The sequence below is a fragment of the Pan paniscus genome, chromosome 13 (assembly GCF_029289425.2).
Source record: "Pan paniscus chromosome 13, NHGRI_mPanPan1-v2.0_pri, whole genome shotgun sequence".
NCBI classification, from domain to species: domain Eukaryota; kingdom Metazoa; phylum Chordata; class Mammalia; order Primates; family Hominidae; genus Pan; species Pan paniscus.
The window spans coordinates 58,214,100-58,233,971 of NC_073262.2; the positions used below are offsets into that span (position 1 = coordinate 58,214,100).

At 33.2% G+C, this 19,872-nt stretch overlaps 1 long non-coding RNA gene across 1 annotated transcript in view; it reads left to right on the forward strand.

Moving 5' to 3' along the window:
• LOC117979394 (uncharacterized) overlaps nt 1-19,872 on the forward strand; it is a 136,786-nt gene that overhangs the window by 25,186 nt on the left and 91,728 nt on the right. Inside the window, exon 5 of the long non-coding RNA XR_004670178.3 lies at nt 10,023-10,124. This is a non-coding gene — a long non-coding RNA (uncharacterized LOC117979394). The remainder of the gene's footprint in view (nt 1-10,022; nt 10,125-19,872) is intronic.

Here is a 19,872-nt window from a genome sequence, read left to right on the forward strand (position 1 = left end):
GCTTCCTCTTGAATGCCTTTCTACTTATAAATTTCTTCTGTTGGCCAGGCGCGGTGGCTCACGCCTGTAATCCCAGCACTTTGGGAAGCTGAGGTGGGTGGATCACGAGGTCAGGAGATCGAGAACATCCTGGCTAACACAGTGAAACCCTGTCTCTATTAAAAATACAAAAGAAATTGGCTGGGCGTGGTGGTGGGCGACTGTAGTCCCAGCTGCTCAGGAGGCTGAGGCAAGAGAATGGCATGAACCTGGGAGGCGGAGCTTCCAGTGAGCCAAGATTGCACCACTGCACTCCAGCCTGGGTGACAAAAACAGAAATTTCTTCCATCAGATACCCTTAATCATCTCTCTCAAGTTCAAAGTCTGGGGCAGGGGCAAAATGCCACCAGTCTCTTTGCATAGCAAGAGCGATCCAGTTTCCAACAAGTGTCCCATCTCCATCTGACACCACCTCAGAATGGACTTCATTGTCCATAACACTATCAGCATTTTGGTCAAAGCTATTCAACAAGTCTTTTAGAAGTTCCAAACCTTCTCATATCTTCCTGCCATCTGAGCCCTCCAAGACTCTAGAAAGTTCCAAACTTTCCCACATTTTCCTACGTTCTTCCAAGCCCTTCAAACTGTTCCAACCTTTGCCTGTTACCCAGTTCCACAGTTGCTTCTGCATTTTCAGGCATCTTTATAGCAACACCCACTGTCTGCAGTACCAATTTACTCTATTAGTCCATTCTCATGCTACTATGAATAAATAACCAAGACTGGGTAATTTATGAAGGGAAGAGGTTTAATCGACTCACATTTCCTCAGGGCCAGAGAGACCTCAGGAAACTGACAGTCATGGTGGAAGGGGAAGCAAACACAACCTTCTTCACATGGTGGCAGCAAGGAGAAGGGCAGAGCAAAGGGGAGGGAAAAACCCCTTATAAAACCATCAGATCTAATGAGAACTCACTCACTATCATGAGAATAGCATGGATAAAACCGCCCTCATGATTCAATTACCTCCCACCAGGTCCCTCCCACAATAGGTGGGGATTATAGGAACTATAATTCAAGATGAGATTTGGGAGGGGACACAGCCAAACTATATCATTACTATAATTATTTAAACTTTATAGATGAGCAGACGCAAGCTAGTTCATCAGCATAGAAAAACATTTTTAAAATAATATCAGTGCAAGTTTACAGATATATTTCTTAAATATAAGAAGACCAGAAATGCCATTGTGGCTACAAAGTTTCATCAGGGACTCAGAATTCTATCCTTCTGCTCTGCCTTATGCAGCCCATCACCACATGGTCAAAGATGGCTGGTAGACTTCCAGGTATTACATTCATACTGTAAGCAGCAGGAAAAGTGAGGAAGAAAGAAGGATTTTGCCCCATTTTTCCAAGAAAATTTCCTATAATTTCCACACAACTTTCCTCAGTAAATCATATAGGGCATAATCTAGCCACATAGTCCATGTTACAAAAATCTAGGCTAGTAATACAGATTTTAATCTTGGCTCTAAACTCAAATTTAGGTTTGCATCACTAAGGAAGATGGGAACACTAGAGACTTGATAGTGAGTTAACATTAGGTGCCATAGAGTGATCTAGTGACTTTTTTTCTTATTGTGCAGGCATTAATGGTAGAATCTAATTTTGTAAACATGTCTATTTGAATCAAAAGCTGTGTTTTCAGCTATAGTCATATACATAGTGGTCTCCTAAATATATATTTAATTTTATTAGTTTTAACTAAATGATAATTGGTGGAAAATTATGTCTTTTTTTTTGTTAGCATTCATTAGAAAAATGAGCATTTTAACACAAGCAAAATACTATTTGTTTGGTCTTTCAAATTACCACTTGAAGGTATTAGATGTAACTCTGAAAGGTAGGTAGATGGGACTTTGAACTTGAGAGAGATGATTCAGATAACAGGCAGGTAGATGGGATGACCAGTACATTTAGCATTAACTACCAACAATACATTTTCTTTCTTTTAATTCAATATCTACATGAGATTTTTAAAAAATAAGTGAACTAACATACATCCCGCAAGTTTTGAGAATGTTGTTTTTAGTTATATATGTGGAGACAATTACTAGTTAATAATAACACACACCTGGTGATAGTTTTAGCATGCCATCAGGTAGCAAATATGTCACAATTTCAGAGATAAAAAATATTAAAATATGCATCTGAGAATAGGTGAAATACAACATACTCATTGAAATGAAGAACCAAATGGATGGATACAACAAGAAAATAGATAGAAACTGAGAGAAACTGAGTATATGTAATATATTTGAGGAAATAAAACAGAACTCAGATGAAATGAGAGAAAATATAAAAAAGAGATTCAGTATATAAAAAAGAGATTAAGATTAATCTCCTTTGACCAGTATATTATTAACTGGTCATTGTCTCCACATGTTTAACTAAAAACAACATTCTCTAAACTTGCAGAATGTATGTTAGTTCAGTTATTTAAACACTAGAATGAGAAAATTTACTGTATGTCTCTGAAGAGTGATAGAAAAATAATATGAACATTTAGGAAGAAGGTCCATTGAAAGAAATAATAGAGATTTTCCAAAAGGTAAAAAACAAAACAAAACAAAAGCCAATGAGTCTTTAGGTTCAAAAAGCTCACTGTGTTATGAGATGGACAACTTAAATCCAAAACAAAAACTTTAGATTTATTGACATAGGATTTCAAATTTTTAAAGAAAAAGAAAATTTAAAAGTAGCCGAGATTAAAAGACAAATTATCTAAAAGTGAATAATAATTTGAATGACAGGGAATATCTCCTTGCAGCAACAAATGCCAAGGTTTAGTGCAAACGCATCATTAAAATGATACTATTTTACTTTGTGAAAATATAATGATAATTATATTCAAATACAAAATATTGCATTCAAATTATTTGTTCACAGTAAAATATTTCAATTTAATTATTTATACCTAGTTAAACTTTCAACATACAGTGTCATGCAAATGATTACTGAAAGATTTTAACAGTTATAGAAAATATTCTGCTTCTGTGACACAAACTGAGTCAAGCAAGCAGAGAACCCCTGCCTCCACTTCCCAGCACTAGGTTAGGTAGCATTTCCTGAGGAAAGAGGGGCAAGAACACAGACAGAAACCCTTTCTAAAGTGTCAGAGTTCCTGCTGAGGATGAAGCAGGAACATGGAGAAGACTCCTACAGTATGTAATCTCTACTTTAAGCAAGTGATTATAACAGAGAAAAATGAAGCCAGTGGTGCACTAAAAGTCACTGCAGGACAATAAAAACCAAAACCAACTCAATTCCTAAGTAGGTTGACTCAATCCACCACAAATGAAGAGGGGGTTCCTATTTCTCGACATACATACCTCAGTTTCTATATATTATGTTTCTATACGCCATGTACAGCGATGAATAAAATGTTAAGAGATACTAAAAATGCGAGAACAAAAGCCTCATTTGATACCTGACAACAGAAGCCAACTGTGAAATGGCCCAGAGGCTTAGATTATTAGAGAGAAATTTAAAAATAAGTATAATCAATATGGTAAAGACTCTAGTGGAAATAATAGCTAATATACATAAATAAATAAATAATTTTAGTAGGGGGATAAAATTTTAAGAAAGTGTCAAATGAAAACACTAGAAATTTTAAAAACTACAATCACAGAGAGCAAGAATATCTTCAAGGGACTCACCAGTTGATCAAAACTATCAAGAAAAACATTGTTGAATTTGAAGATAGATCAATGAAAATTATCTGAACTGAAACACAAGTGGAAAAAAGATAATTTAAACAAACTGACACAACATTAAAGAGATCTCAGACAATAACAAACATTCTAAATATATATAGCTGGAATATAAGGGGGAGAAAAGAGAGAACAGGGAAGAATAATGAAAAACATCAAACTGTATGTCCAAAAATCTCAAGAGCTCCACGCAGGGCAAATAATCCCAACATCATTATCTGGAAATATCATATAAAAACTGCTAAAGCTTATGATATAAAGTTAATACTGAATTAGACAAATAAAAAAGATTAATCGAATAAATATGAATAATGATAAGAATTAGAAAAGACATTTCATGCAAATCAGAAGAATGAAGTGAAACATGAAGTGCTGAAAGAAACAAAAGTGAAACAGATCTGTCAACCTAAAATTCTAAACATAGCAAAAATATTTTTCAAAAATGGAGAAGTAACAACATATTGACAAATAAAACCTAGATTACAAGAAAAGGTAAAGGAAGTTTTTTACGTAGAAGAACTATAATGTCAGACAGAAACCTGAATCCAGACAAAGAAATAAAAATTACCCGAAAATTAAAGTATGGAAGACATTTTTGTTGCTAATTTATCTAGAAGAAAAATGATAGTCTATAGTAAATATATTAGCAAGGTATTACATAAAGTAAAATATAATATAAAATAAGAACAGATAAAAAAAGAATTTGGGAGTATACTTTTATAGATTTATAGCTTATGCATGAAGCAATTTATAATTTGAAGGTGACTGTGATTAATCCAATATATACATATTTTTATATACATATATTACTATATATAGAGACAAAAAGAGTAAATCTTAGGGTTACACAATTTTTAAATACCTATAAATGATAATGTGATTAAAAAGGAAAAATAAAAAATAATCAATTTCATTTAGGGTAGACCCAAAAAGAGGATGGAAAAATACTTAAACAGAGAGAAATTACTAAAAAGATGATAGACAAAAATATACCATAATAGTAATAATATTAAAGGTAAATACTCTAAACAAACCAGTTAAAAGAAAGGCATTGTTAGGAAAGAGCCAGACATAATGATATGCTGCCTTCAAAAGTTTCACTTGAAGTATAGAAATCTAGACAAGTAAAAATAATGTATGAAGAAAATGTATTATGCAGACATTAATCAGGAAAAAGAAGATGGGGGTGGATACTTCAATATTTCAAAACAAAGCTTATTATTTGAGATAAAGAGGGACATTACAAGATGATGAAAGGGTGTATTCAGCAAGAAGAGACAGTAATATTAAATATAAATGTACTGCCTAAAAAGCATCAAAATTCATAAAGCAAAAGCTGATAGAAGTAAAAGTAGAAATTAACAGAAAAAAATCAAAATAATGATTGGTGATATCAACACTTCTCTACAAATAATCAATAGAAAAAGTAGACAAAAAACTATTAAAGTTATAAAAGACCAAAACAACAGTGTAAATCCAATTGGCCTAATTAATGATTACAGAAAGTCATCAGAATACATATTATTTTCAGGTGCATATGACATATTCATCAGGGTAAGTATATGCTGGAAAATAAATAAACTTAAAAGAAAATAATATAAGTTGAAATAATACAAAATGTGTTCTTTGACTAAAATGGAATTCAACTGGCAATCGTTACCAGAAAGATACTAGAGAATCCTGAAATATTTGGAAATTAAATAACATATTTCTTAATTAAAAGAGGCTAAAGATGAAGTCATAAGGGAAATTATAAATATTTGGGATTTAAGAAAAATAAAACATTTGAAAATGTAGGGGAAGCAGCTAAAATAGTACTTAGAAGTAAAGGTAATTAAATTAAATGCTATAACTATTATTATATATTTATATGGAATTACATATACATATATGTATTCATATAATGTATATGCTATTATATAGAATACATAATATATTGTGTTAATTATACATGAAATATATAATTATATAATTAATATAATTAAAATCAAGATATAAATTACAAGAGATTTTAAATTAATAGTATAAGGTTTTCACTCCAATAATGTAGGAAAAGATAATGTTAAACAGAAAGCAAATAGAAGGAAGGAAGTAATTAATGTATAAGATATCAATGAAACTGAAAACAGGGAATATCAACAAGAAAATCAGTCAAATAAAAAGCTAGCTATTTGAAAAGATAAATGCAATTTATAAACCTTCAGCCATCTTGACTGAAGAGAGAGAGAGAGAGAAAGGGAGTCTGAAAAAAGAAAGAGATAAAAAAGAGAAATTATTGTCAAAATATCAAGAAGATAAGCAGAATCTCCTTGTAGATATTACAGACAATGAAAGAATAATAAGGAAATAAATATTATGAACAACTTAAATACCATAAAATCAACAACTTCGATGAAATGTTATAACCTTGAAAGTCTCAAACAATCAAAGCTTGCTGTAGAAGAAATACATAGTCTAAATTGTTATATAAGGATTTGTGGAATTGAGTTTGTAGGTAAAATCCTTCAAATGAAGGAAACTTCAAGCCAACATGACTTCACCGGTGGCTTCTACCAAATATTTAAGAAAGAAAAAATACTAATTCATCACAATCTCTTGCAGGAAATAGAAGAGAAGTGAAGACTTTCTAATCTTGTTATGAGGCCAGCATTGCTTTGATACCAAAACCAGGAAAAAGATAAGAAACCAAAATTGCAGACCAATATTTCCTAAGAACATACATGTAAAAATGCACAATAAACTATTAGCAAATTATATCCAGTAACAAGTGACAAAGGGGATATTACTATTGACCCCACAGAAAACACAAATAATCATCAGAGAGTATTATGGATGCCTCTATGCACATAAACTATAAAATTGAGAAGAAATGGATAAATTCCTGGACACATACATCCTCCAAAAACTGAGCCAGAAAGAAATTAAACCCCTGAACAGACCAATAATGAGCTCCAAAATTGAATCAGCAATAGCCAACTAACCAGAAAAAAAAAGTCCTGGACTGAACAGATCACAGCTGAATTCTACCTGATAAACAAAGAAGAGCTGGTACCATTCCTACTGAAATTACTCCAAACAATTGAAAAGAATGGACTCCTCCCTAACTCATTCTATGAGGCCAACCTCATCCTAATACCAAAAGTTGGCAGAGATACAACAAAAAAGAAACCTTCAGGCCAGTATCCTTGAAGAACATTGGTGCAAAAATCCTCAACAAAATATTGGCAAACCAAATGCTGCAGCACATCAAAAAGCTTATCCACCTCAATCAGGTAGGCTTTATCACTGGGATGCAAGGTTGGTTCAACATACACAAATCAATAAATGTGATTTGCCAAATAATCAGAACTAAAGACAAAAACCACATGATTATCTCAAAAGATGCAGAAAAGGCTTTTGATAAAATTTAATATCCCTTCATGTTAAAACCTCTCAATAAACTAAGTATTGAATGAACATACTTCAAAATAATAAGAGCCATCTATGAAAACCCACAGCCAACATAACACTGAATGGGAAAAACCTGGAAGCATTCCCCTTGAAAACCAGCACAAGACAAGGATGCCGTGTCTCCCCACTCCTATTCAAAATAGCATTGGAAGTCCTAGCCAGAGCAATTAGGAAAGAGAAAGAAATAAAGGGCATCCAAACAGGAAAAGAGTAAGTCAAACTATCCCTGTTTGCAGACAACATGGTCCTATATCTAGAAAACCCAACAATTTTAGCCCAAAAGCTTCTTAAGCTAATAAACAACTTCAACAAAGTCCCAGGAAATAAAATCAATGTGCAAAAATTACTAGCATTCCTGTACACAAACAACAGTCAAGCTGAGAGCCAAATCAGGAATGCAGTCCCATTCATGATTGCCACAAAAAGAATAAAATACCTAAGAAGACAGCTAACCAGGAAGGTGAAAGATCTGTACAAGGAAAACCACAAAACACTGCTCAAAGAAATCAGAGATGATGCAAAAAACATTCCATGTTCATAGATAGTAAGACTCAATATCATAAAAATGGGTATACTCTCCAAATTTATAGATTCAATTTTATTCCTATTAAACTATCAATACATTTTTCCTATAATTAGAAAAAGTATTTTAAAATTCATATGGAACCAAAAAGGAACCCAAATAGCCAAGGCATTTCTAAGCAGAAAGAACAAAGCTGGAGGAAGCATGCTACCAAACTTCAAACTATATGACAAGGCTACAGTAACCAAAACAGCTTGGTATTGGTACAAAAACAGGAACATAGACCAATGAAACACAATGGAGAGCCCAGACATACCTGCACCTATCTGATTTTTGACAAAGTTGACTTAAAAATAAAGCAATGGGAAAAGGACTCACTCCCTATTTAATAAATAGTGCTGGGATAACTGGTTAGCCATATGCAGAAGATTGAAACTGGACCCCTTCCTTACATCATATACAAAAATTAACTCAAGGTGGAATAAAGACTTAGTTGTGAAACCCAAAACTATAAAAACTGGAAGACTACCTAGGCAATACAATTCTGGGCATAGGAACAGGAATGGGCAAAGATTTCGTGACGAAGATGCCAAAAGCAATTCCAAAGAAAAAAAAAAAAACTATCAACAGAGTAAACAGATGACCTACAGAATAGGAGAAAATATTTGCAAACTGTGCATCTAATGAAAGTCTAATATCAAGCATCAGTAAGGAACTCAAACAAATTTACAAGAAATAAACAAACAGCTCCATTAAAAAGTGGGTAAAGGGCACGAATGGACACTTTTTGAAAGAAGACATATATGAGGACCACAAGCACATGAAAACGAGCACAACTTCCCTGATCATTAGAGACATACAAATCAAAACCACAATGAGATATTATCTCACACCAATCAGAATGGCTGTTATTTAAAAGTCAAAAAATAACACATGCTAGTGAGGTTGTAGAGAAAAAAAAGGAACTTATACAACTGTTGTAGGGAGTGTAAATTAGTTCAACCATTGTGGAAAACAGTGTTGCAATTCCTCAAAGACCTAAAAACAGAAATACCATTTGACCCAGCAATCCCATGACTATTAACAGGTATACACCCAAAGGAATATAAATTATCCTATTCTAAAGATACATGCACACATATATTCACGTATATTCATACACACATATTCACTATTCACAATGGCAAAGACATGGAATCAACCTAAATGGTATACTGAATAAAGAAAATGTGTTACATATGCACCATGAAATACTATGCAGCCATAAAAAGAATGGGATCATCTTTTTTGCCACAACATGGGTGGAGCTGGAGGTTATTATCCTTAGCAATCTAATTCAGGAACAGACAATAAATATTATATGTTCTCACTTATAAGTGGGAGCTAAATGATGAGATGTCAGGGACACATAGAGAGGAGCAACACATACTGGTGTCTACTGGAGGGTGAATGGTAGGTGGAGGGAGAGTGTCAGGAAAAATAACTAATGGGTTCTAGGCTTAATACCTAGGTGGTGAAATAATCTGTACAACAAACCCCCATGATACAAGTTTACCTATATAACAAATGTGCACATGTACTCCTGAACTTAAAAGTTAAAAAAACCCACCAAAACATGAAACACTTAGGTATAAATCTAATAAAGTATGTATATGTGTATGCTAAAAACTATGAAACACTGATTAAAGAAATTAGAGACCAAATAAATGGAGACATGTTGTGTTTATTAGAAGTCTCGATATTAAGCCGTTAACTGTTCCCAGATTGATAGCAATATGAGATCCACTATTAGACTATAAGCTTTTTGAGGGTGGGAATGTTGTCTAGCTTGATGGCCTCATATATATTAGGAATTCAGTAAACTTTTTGAATTGATTTAAAAATAAAAGAACATGATTTTCGCTAAAAGCACATTTATAGTATTAGGTCACTAATGTAATAAAACAATCACATGATTACATAACCCTGTTTTTTATAGAAATTTCTTTTTTTAATATGAGATCATAAATGTGAGAGAAGCTATGACATGTAGGCTTAATAAGTTTTTCTTACATTTTATGATTAAGATGTAATTAATCAATGGAAAGCAGCATAATGAATAAGGTATGGAACACAAATTGTAAATGAATATAGAATTCAATAAATATTTGTGAGATTTTAGATTCTTTTTCAGCAATGTATAACATAATCAGCATCTAAGAGTAATAGCAATTTTCAAGTCAAGCTGATATAAAGTTTATTCATGTCTGTTTCAAAATATGATATTTTCTATTATGCTTATATTTTTAAAGGGGAGGCAGATGATGAATAAATGAACAAAAAATATAATAATGGATATGTATTTATAAGTGCTATGAAGAGAAGAAATCCAAGCAAGAAGAGAGTGAAATGAGGTAGGTGGATTTAGGATAAGGTAGGGTATTCTGAGAAAACTTCTCTGAGGAAATGATGTTTCTGAGGACATGATGTTTGTGAATAGATTTGATTCACTAGAGGGCATTCACAAAGAAAGTAAGAGAAATTAGGTGGGAGAAGGAACCAGGGAACCAAACCTGTAAGTTTTTGCAGACCATGGTATGACAGAAAGCCAATTCAGGTTTTTGGCATAAGTATGGTGTTGTTAGCTCTTCAAAATACATCCAAAAAATTCCGATCACTTCCAGTTTGATATTCTGATCTAGACCATTGTGAAATGTTGGTTGAACTCTTTCAAAAGTCACTGGTCTCTCTAATTGTACTTGTGTTCCTCTACAGTCAATTCAATACACAAAAAAACAGTGATACTTTTAAAACATCGATAAGGCTGGGCACGGTGGCTCACGTCTATAATCCCAGCACTTCAGGAGGCCGAGGCAGGTGGATCAGAAGGTCAGCAGTTTGAGACCAGCCTGGGCATTATGGTGAAACCACGCCCCTACTAAAAATATACAGATTAGCCAGGTGTGATGGTGCATTCCTGTAGTCCCAGCTACTTGGGAGGCTGAGGCAGGAGAATCGCTTGATCCCGGGAGGCAGAGGTTGCAGTGAGCCAAGATCGCACCATTACACTCCAGCCTGCCTGACAGAGCGAGACCCGGTCTCAAAAAACAAAAAACAAAACAAAACAAAAACACACAGATAAGATCCTGTTACTCCTTTGCTCAAAATCATTCAGTGATTTCCCTTGTCTCTAAGTAAAACTTTTCAATGGTGCATAAGGTTCCACTTCACTAATCCCTCTCTGCTCCTCAGTTTATCTCTCAGCACATATCTTTCTGGTTTTCTGTCCCAGAATTCACAAACACATTCTTGTCTTTGGGACTCTGTGTGTGCTTTTCTCTCAGTTTGTGTTGACTTTTTCCTAGAAAGGCATACTTCTGCTCAAATATCCTTCATTACTTTGCCCCGGTTATGTGAATCCTTCCCTGATTATGCTCTATAAAACAACCTCACGCCCTTCTGCAGCACTCTTTAATTCATTTGCCATCATTTTTTTCTTCATAACATAATACGATTTGACAAGTTATTTTATACTTATACATACTATATTAGCTCAGGCTGCTATAGCAACATGCCATAGACTAAATGCCTTAAACAACAGCTAATTTCTCTCAGTCCTGGAGGCTGTGCAGTCCAGGATTAAGAAGCTGGCTGATTCAGTTCCTGATGCAGGCTGTCTTTCTGGTTTTTGGACAGACGTCTCACTGCATCCTCACGTGGTAGAAAAAGAACTCTGGTCTTTCTCCTTTTACCTATAAAGGCACTAATCCCGTCATGAGGGCCACACCCTTCCACCCTTATGAACTTATGTAAACCTAATTATCTCCCAATAGTTCCATCTCTGAATATCATCACATTGGGAGGGTTAGGGTTTCAACATTTGAATTTTGGGAAAACACAATTTAGCCCATAGCAATCATCTACTCAGAAATTTTAAACCCTATGTGTGAATCCCTATATTAAGCATTTTGAGGGTTTTATTATCAAAAGAAGAGATTAAGAGTATTGTCCAGCTTCTAGTACAATGCAGTACACTACAAAGAGTATGATCAAAATTTAGCACTATTATACGAATATCTTTTTAAGGAGAAAAAAGATATTAAGTGTAGTTCTAAGTTAGAAATTAAAATCTAACATGAAGGCGTCTTTTTTCTCATGGCAATTATTATTTGTCTTATTTTTGTTAAGAAACTTACCTCAGGATTAATTTTGAAAAAAATATGCAGTTGAATTTTCTCAGAAAGAGATTTCAAGTATATGAGCTATGTGACAAGAGATAGTGACATATAAAAGAATGCCATTCTAGTTCATATTTTATTCTGGGGGATTAATCAGTACAAAGACTTCAATGAGGAGATTGGAAGAAAATCAGTAGTGTTATTTTACCTCTAGTCAACAAACACAAATTGAACAAATCCAAAGTTACCCTTTTTTTTCTCACATGTTTGTCTGGCCAATTACCAAACGCAAAGGCCATATTCAGTATCCTCATATATATTTTCAATTTTAAGAAAAAAAATTTTAATGGCCCTGACAGGGACAGTAATTAATTTATTTCATGTGTGAAATCTGTTAAATTCTGTGGTATATATTAAAATGTGTCTTTTCATAAACCCATTTCCTACATATTGACTTACCTTCTCTAGTGATCAGCACTGATCTTTTATTCATTGTGTGGTGTCTCATTTCTCAATCAAACCAAGTTTTATTCAAATAATAGTTTTCTTTCTTTAAATGTTGCATGAAGATAATTGCATTTTATTTTGGAATAGGCTGGATGTTTTGGTATGTTATCTCTTCAAAATGGTGGTGAGCTTATCCTGTAAAGTACTGTAAAGACCTAATGCTACTGTCATCTTTTGATATCTTATGTCTAGTGTTAATAGGTAAAAACATTATAAAGCAAAAAATCATGTATGGTATGGTGATCACTTTTTATATAATCATTATAATATTTAATGATTAGCTTTAATTCTGAGGAAGAATTTATATTAAAATGGCTTAGTCTAATCATTCAACCATATTGTATCTGAATACTTTCATTCTACTCTATCAAATATTATTCCATATAGAGATTTAACTATAAGCTGTGTTAATAGAGATATATTTTTAATATTCAGGAAAACCTCATACATATTCAGTTTTAATAGCTTATATTTTAAAAAATAACTTGATGTTATATCTAATAAAGACTGACTCATTCAGACAGTCATTTCTTGAATTCATTGTCCACTCAATCAACACATTAAGAGGTAATCGCTTTACAAACTATAGAACTATAATGAAATATAAATTAGTGATACCTAGGTATTTCAAACTCAAACACTTTTTCTGATTACTAGAAATGTTATCAATGGTGCATAGAACACTGCTGTGATCTACCCAGTTCTTTTGGCCCAAAGTACTCTAAGGTAGGACCAAGAAGGCTTACAGGGCAAGTGAAGCATAAGGCTCAAGACACAGTCACAGAAGCAGAAAGAGGCACTAGTTTCACAGAAGAGTTTAGTGATAAGTCACCATTAGAAACATTTATCTACAGTAAGAAGAAAGAGGCTGCAACACACACTTGTATATAGGTCACTCTCATATTTGGCTCTTAAGTTCTGGGGTGACCTAATTTATTACCAATTTAACTTTTATTTCTTCATCATATTTCTAATTTTTCAATTATTTAGATAATACATTCTCATAATGGAAAATTGCAAAGATACAGGAAAACATAAAGACACAGGTAATATACGTCCAAATCCCCATCATCAAGAAATAACTATGATTTACTTTTTCTTTCTTCTAAAGTCACAGTGGTTTTTTTTGCCATTCCTGGAAGGTGCCAGGTGTGTTCTCCCCTTGAGGTCTTTGAACTGAAACACGTTCTACTTTTAAATAGCATGGTCAGGGGTAGGCCTTGGTGGAGGACAACTTGTTCTGAAAAGTTCTCATTTCTGGATGAGAAAGTGATATATGTAGCTGTTTAGCAGAAGAAAGAGAGGGAAAAAGGAAGAGCATTTCAGACAGAGAAAAGAACAAATGCAAAGAATAGTGCTTGGCATGTCTGAGGAACAGTAAGAAGGTCATATGGCACAGTGGGGTGAGAAAAGGGTGCAGTAAACCAATATAAGGTTGAAGAGATGAGTTGAAGAACAAATTAAGTAGGACCTTGAAGGCAACATAAGGAGGTTTGCTGTTACTTTTAGTAAAATGATGAGCCATGAGGGTTATAAGCAAAGGAGTCACAGATATTGCATACTTATTTTTTAATAGACTTTATTTTTTGGAAGAGTTTTGGTTAACAATGAAATTGACAGGAAGGTAGAGGCATTTTCTATATACTTTCTATTCCACACATGCATAGCCTCCCTCATTATCAACACTCCGTAGCACAGTGGTGCTAGTCTACATTGGCACATCATTATCACCCAGACTCTACATTTTACCTCAAGTTTACTCTTCGTAGTGTGCATTCTATGAATTTGAACAAATGTATAATGTCATGTATCTACATTATAGTTTCATACAAAGTACTTTCACTGACCTCAAATTTCTCTGTGTTTCACCTATTTATTTTTCCCTCCCTTCCTCCTTCCCTCCCTCCCTCTCTTCCACCTAACTCCTGGTAACCATAGATTTTTTTACTGTCTCTAATTTTTGCCTCATCTAGAATATCATATACCTGGAATCATATACTATATAGCCTCTTCAGATTGGCTTCTTTCACTCACTAATACAATTTAAATTTCCTTCATGTAATTTTTTTTTTTTTTTTTTTTTTGAAATGGAGTCTTGGTCTATCGCCCAGGCTGGAGTGCAGTGGCGCGATCTGGGCTCACTGCAAGCTCTGCCTCCCAGGTTCACGCCATTCTCCTGCCTCAGCCTCCTGAGTAGCTGGGACTACAGGCGCCCGCCACCACGCCGGGCTAATTTTTTTGTACTTTTAGTAGAGATGGGGTTTCACCGTGTTCTCCAGGATGATCTTGATCTCCTGACCTCGTGATCAACCGCCTCGGCCTCCCGAAGTGCTGGGATTACAGGCTGAGCCACCGCGCCCATCCTCCTTCATATAGTATTTTTAAAAGATCATTTATAATCCCTTCCAAAGAAGCCCTCATAATTGTTTGAATACTTACTATTTTTGGTTCTCAGTAAATTCCTTTTGTGTTTCCTCTAAATCACCATTTCTGTTACCACCAGTGCTCATTTTGTTATGCAAATACTGAATTATATTTGTTAACCTAAAAAGACATATTGTATGCAAATATGTGTTTGCATATGGACATTAATAAATATGGGAATAGTATGAAGTATCAATTGTTCTTTCTCCAGCCCACAAACTGAAGCCCCAAACTATCCCTGTTCTCTAATCTATTGTGCAACTGAGCAGCTATGTCTAAGTTTACTAAAAGTACCATTGCTGGGTAAAGATATATTCTTTATTTGCTGAAAATTTGGTAAATAGCCCGGGCTCAGTGGCTCACGCCTGTAATCCCAGCACTTTGGGAGGCCGAGGAGGGCTGATCACCTGAGGTCAAGTTCGAGACCAGCCTGGCCAACGTGACGAAACCCCATCTCTACTAAAAGTACAAAAATAAGTTGCGCTTGGTGGTGGGCGCCTGTAATCCCAGCTACTCAGGAGCCTGAGGCAGGAGAATCGCTTGAGCCTGGGAGGCCGAGGTTGCAGTGAGCCGGGATGGAGCCACTGCACTCCAGCCTGGGTGACAAGAGCCAAGAGCTGACTCTGTCTCCGAAAAAAAAAAAAATTGGTAAATAACTTTAGGGTATTCTGCAAAAAGCCTATACCAGTTTATACTTTCATGTTTAGTCTGTAAGAGCGTGTAATTCTGCAAATGTTTTCCAATGCTGAGAATTATTAATCTTTTAAGTCTTTGCCAGCCTGAAAGATTGTTAAAAAGTTGAATTAAATTCATAAAACATTTCGAGGAAAGATACAATCTCTGTAATAGTTTTTCACTAAGAATATGATATATCCTCTCATTAAAAACAATATAAATAAATGAATGTAAATAATTTACAAACACAATAATAATATATGAATATATAAAATCTAAAAATAAATACATAGTTCAATAAGGGTAAGCAATACATATGCACATGTGTATGTATGTGTATTTGTCAGTGAATGTATGCATATATGTGCGTGTATATATGAGTACATTTGAATATGTGAATATGTACATTCGTATATAAATGTATATATATTTGTCATTAACATTTCATGGTTTTCTTTCTCCAGGACCTACACATAGTTATTAAATAATTTGAATTTTCATTTTTTCTATTCACTATGAAAGAAATTTTTTTATTATATTTCTCTGTGGTATTGCTTTCATTGAGGAACCCTTAATTTTTGAATATTTATTTTATTACCAGTCATTTTACTGAACTCTCTTGATTATCCTAATAATCGTTCAGTTGACTTACTTTGCTTTGCCAGGATAAGAATTGTATCACCTGCGAGTGATGATATTGCTGTTTTCCTTTCCTGTAGCTTTTGTTTTTTCTTTTCATGTATTGGTTAGATAGCAAATGACAAATATGAGAATACAAAGATTATGAATTTTAATAGGAATTATACTTATTTTTTATCACTGTAGGTAATATTGACTGATATAAGCAAATAATAACCAGCTATTGTGCCAAGTGCTAGAAAACTCATGGTTAAAAACATGCCTGTTCACCAGAATGTAAGCTCGACTATTCATAACTTTAAAGAATGGTAGCATTTTTAAATAAATTAGAAATAAATTTCAAATATATCCAATTACCTTCTTAGCATATTTTGAGAGGAGTTCCTGTTTTTCTCCTTTTTGAACTATTGATGTGAAGAATTACATGAATACATTTCTGAATATTGGATTATCCTTTTTCATCTGTAGAAAATAGCACATTTGATGACTTCATCATTTTTAATACTCTAACTGGATATTTTTTAATATTATATTTATAACTTTTGAGTGAGTAGGTTGTAGAACTTCATAGTTTGAGTGTAGAGTTAGAAAAACCTGAATTTATATCCCATTTCTTTCCTAGTTTAGCCTTGTATTCATAAGCTACTTCTCCAAACCTGCTAAGTCTTAGTATCTTTATGGATAATGAGATGATTATAAAATATCCTACCCTTTTAGATGGCTGAAGGTGTTAAATGCATGTCAAGTAATTAGTATAGATGCTAGCATGCTTAATAAATGTATATTCATAAATGTGACTTGTCAGTAGTTTTCCATTTTTTATCTTTTGCTGATAAAGTTTTTTAAAATTAAGGCCATGAAAACATCTTAAAATTAATTAATTAATTAACTAACTCCTTTTAACTACCTTATGGAGTAAATGATATGTAAATTAATATTCCTTAAAATTTTGTAATGAATCACTCCCATGAAATATCTAAAATTGGTATAATTTCTGGATATGATTATTTACAAATTCAAATAATACTCAGCTTCATCAAAAGTAATTTGGGTAACATTCTCTCAAATTAATTTTAATAATTTATATTTTCTCCACTCCATTAGTTCCTTAGAGATTTCCACATTAGCACATGGTTGTAAGTTAGTAATTAGTTTAAATTCACATTATATGCATAGTTATAATCTTTTTTACATGTCTGTCACATGCTTGTTAACATTTTTTTTTCTAATGACTTTTATTCATGTACCATATCTACATTTTAGGCATTAAGTTTACAATTATTTTTACTTTTTTAAATTTAGTAGCTTAATTTTTCCATGGTTTTTTTCTTCTTTCCATTTTTTGCCTAACTTTATGGATTAGATGCTTAATTTATTAATTTCTATTTGCATTCTTTAAAAACAAAAGCAATTTTGTCCATGATTCTGCAATGACGCACACCTTTGAAGGAACTGACATAACTGTTTTTAGACAACATGCTCTTTATAGTTATTTTCATTGATGATGTTTGATATCTTTTTGTTCAAAGTGTCAAATGAGATTGGTCATTGTGATTACTAAGTTGTTGCATTCTTCTTAAAGTGGTTGCACTTCTGCTTAAAGTTTTTTACGTTTTTTATACTTTTTTCATATTAATAGGAGACACTACTTATGTAATTCTTCATAAGATTACATGTAAAAAGGAAAAACAAAATACATGCTTGTTGTAAAATGTCTAAAATGAAAGTGTAAACAAAAAGTAAAAGTGCTTCTATCTCCAAATAACCATGGCCAATCATTTTTTGTCTCTTGTATTCTCTGAAATTGAATGCTGACACAGACTTTAGCATGCAGGATATTTCTTGGGGATCAACACTTGTGGAAGGTATGGTTGGAAGCAGGACTGAGTAGGTGGAGAAGTTGAACTGTGATGCAGGCTTGACATACCATCTTAGACAACCCATGCGGAACTCTGGAGGATATATGATATATGATATTTATAATTGTCCTATGTTGAGCCAAAATGACTGTCCTTATACCGTCTCATACATCTGTTATAAGATTAGAGTATCCAATCCTGGGAAATGCTAGCCTTCATAAAAGGCTGCCCTCTGCAGCTAGAGGCTGTCTGCTGTCAGTTGCTAAAACAAGTCCTCCCTCCAAGGGGACATGGGAGTTGCAGCTTAGTGTGCTCTATGTCTTTTATCTTAAATCAATTTAGAATATTTTATTTAAAAATTTCATATACATTATAATTTTCATCTTAGTTTTTACCTTAATAATATTTTATTTTATATGTATTTCTAAGAGTTTTCTAATCCTTAACATACTTATTCAAAGTTATTTTTTGATGTCAAGATTTTTCTAATCTTAACTTATCTTTCAATTGGCTGTATTAAATCATTTACATGTTATTTTGAAAAGACATGAGGTATATTTTCTGGGCTATTGCTCAATTAAATATTTTTATAATATTCATACAAGAATAACAACCACTGTCAAACTTTTCTGTCTTCTGGCATTTAATGTTGCATATACATGTTCATTTCTGCTTAAACATGTTAAGTGGTTACTTATCGTTAAATTTTAAAAAGCCTCAAGACTTGTGTAAATATGATCATCAATTATTACTTGGACTGTGATGATTAGAGAAACCAGGGAAGAATTATGATCAGATTTGCATTTTTATAATAATCATCCTGTCTTTGATCTGAAGATTATATTATGAGGAGAATTAACAGATGCAAGGAAAAACGATACAAAGTGACAGTTTTTTAAAGGAACATGATGGATAAAAGCAACATAAAAGAGAAATAATAGGAAGAAGATAATGAAATCAATTTAATCTTACTGAATTTGGAGAGCTATGAACCATCAAAATTATGATACAGAAGAGGCTATTGGGACTAGAACTCAAGAAATTGTACTATAAATGATAATATTGATATTCATGATTCAAGTTATATGTAATCTCCTAGAGACTGAATAGTATAAGAAGAAATGGGAATTAGAATACAGGTTTAAAACATTCCAACATATAAGAAGAATGTAGAGGAGAAGGAGGTGCCAGCAAAAGACAATGAGGAGTTGTCAAAGATTTTGGAAGATTGGGAGAATGTTCTGACATAGAATGCAATGGAAGAGTAGTTACTAAAGAATGTTTTCAAGAGGGTCAAATGCTTCTCAGAAAATAAGGAAGAAGAAATCTCAAATATATCCTTGGCATTATTAATATGAAGATTAATGACAACATTAGCAATAGGAATAAACAACAAACTACAAAGAAGGAGGAATGTAAACAAATGGATTTTGTGAATAGAGAATTTATTCCAGAAGTTTTAACGTATCAAGAAGATAGATCAAATCTTACACTAAACAAATATGGGAAAGAGTGAAGGATTTTTTCACTTTATTTGTTTTGCAGGAGAAACAAAACCTGTTTAAAAACTAATCAGAAGGAACCAATAGAGTAAGACAAGTACACAGGAAATAGAAAGAATAGCGGATGGCAATAACTTCCTATGAAAATGTAAAAAACAAAGTCTAGAATAGAGTCATAAAGACTGATTTTACATGAGATATTGAGTTCCTTCTGGTTGTAGCAGGAAATAAAAAATACTTTGGATCACTTAAAGATACGTGTATAAAAGTGATGATAAGATGATGGTCAGTCCAATGACTTCAGTTGTCTCTGTGAAAAAGTCTTTTATTTTTTATTATACTTTAAGTTCTAGGGTACAGGTGCACAACGTGCAGGCT